The sequence below is a fragment of the Brassica oleracea genome, chromosome C9 (genome assembly GCF_000695525.1).
Source record: "Brassica oleracea var. oleracea cultivar TO1000 chromosome C9, BOL, whole genome shotgun sequence".
NCBI lineage: Eukaryota > Viridiplantae > Streptophyta > Magnoliopsida > Brassicales > Brassicaceae > Brassica > Brassica oleracea.
In genome coordinates this window covers 3,576,064-3,577,848 of record NC_027756.1, presented here as the reverse complement: position 1 = coordinate 3,577,848, position 1,785 = coordinate 3,576,064, and positions in this window count along the sequence as shown.

The window sequence follows — 1,785 nt, the reverse complement described above, 5'->3', positions numbered from 1 at the left end:
CACTTCCGTCCACTTCTCCTTGTCGCTCCACTGAATTGGCAGACAGACGAATGACTCATGTTCCTTATCGTCATCTTCGAAATAGTAATTGGTGGCTGAATGAGGAACAGAGTCTAAACGCCATCAGGTTCGAGAGGAAGAGAGTTGTGTGTTGTGAAGAAGAGAGTTGTGGGAAATGACATATATATATATAGAGAAATATAACAATGATTTTACAAGAAAAGTTTTACATGGATTTTACATGGAACATTTACAACGACTTTACAACGAATTTAGGTAAGTTAAAGCACATTGAATACACGTTTTCACCTTTATATAACGGTAACATGATTCGTTGTAATGTCGATGTAACGTTTACAACTATTTCGCATTCCACGTACTTTCGTCGTAAACTTACATTGACTTTACGACGAAATCCTTTCGTCGTAAATTACCATGGAGTTTACGACGAAATAATGTCTCGTCGTAATTGCGTTGTAAAGCCCATGTAAAGTTACGAGGAAATAATTTCGTCGTAAACCGCCGTTGTTACTGCTACGTTTTCTTGTAGTGTTGCGGGATTCTAAGTTTTACGGGAAATCCAACCGAAAATTTCTTAAATAAAAACAAGAAACCTCAATGAGGTTGCTCTTACACGTACATATTGGTTCTTCTACATTTTACAAAATATTTGAGCGTCGTATCGCTGGGGGCTCAAGAACATGTTTATTGTAGATCTATTAAGTTTGGTCTCTTAGCGTAATATAAGATACAGTCTTTTAGCTTTTAACTAAAAAAACTAAGAGACGTCTCTTATATCTCTTATTTAAGAGACGTCTCTTAGCTTTTTTAGTTAAAAAATAAAAAACTGTATTTTATATTACGTTAAGAAATCCAACCTCAGAAACCAACAATAAACATGCTTTAATAGACCACCCAATCTGCTCTTGCCAAATGTTGTCCCGTTAGGTACGTATATAAGCAAGACTTGACGGATTACTATTATGTCTGCAATTATTTTTGTTTTAACCGACCAATTATGCATTATTAAGTGGGTGACTACGAGATCACACTCATCCTCCATTTCGAAACTTTTTGGAATTGTTTTTATACATTTTTCTAAATGTCTAAATACATTTGAATCCTTAGACGTTTAGCTCTCCTTTGATGGAGTCAATTGAATAGAATGCAACTTTTGCAAGTTCTTAACCCTGTTTCTGCACCTTTCTCTAAATGTTTAAATGTTAACAAAACTGAGAAGAAATAACATCTTGGAGATTGATGTTCATCGTTCTACAAATAATTATCTGGTAGTTAATATATTGATCTATATTCCATACATATCATTAAGGAATCTTAGATTTCTAATAGCATTTCCAACGTAAAACTCCACCAAATATCTCAACAATTTAGAAAAATAAGAAAAATAAGAGAGAGAACGTCAATAGTTTGTTTGCAAAGAAAATTTGAAACACCCATATTTTTCTCACATGTATTGATGTGCAATTGATTCGGTTTTATAATAGATAAATTTTAATTAGATAATTATACTTTATTAAAATACTTTTTTTTTTGGTTTAGATACCCACATAAGAATCTGAACCGATGGAAATGCTCTAAAACGATTTGATATGATGGTTCTTATATAACTTGGGTCGTCCCGTTCTACGGGCGGAATATAATTTACTTGTAATCAAAATTATTATTTTTATATGATCTGTGGTTTGTGTTTTAGTTTTACATTTGCAAGAAGAGATATATATGAGATATATTATTTTCTTAATTTAAAATTAACCAAAAAACTAA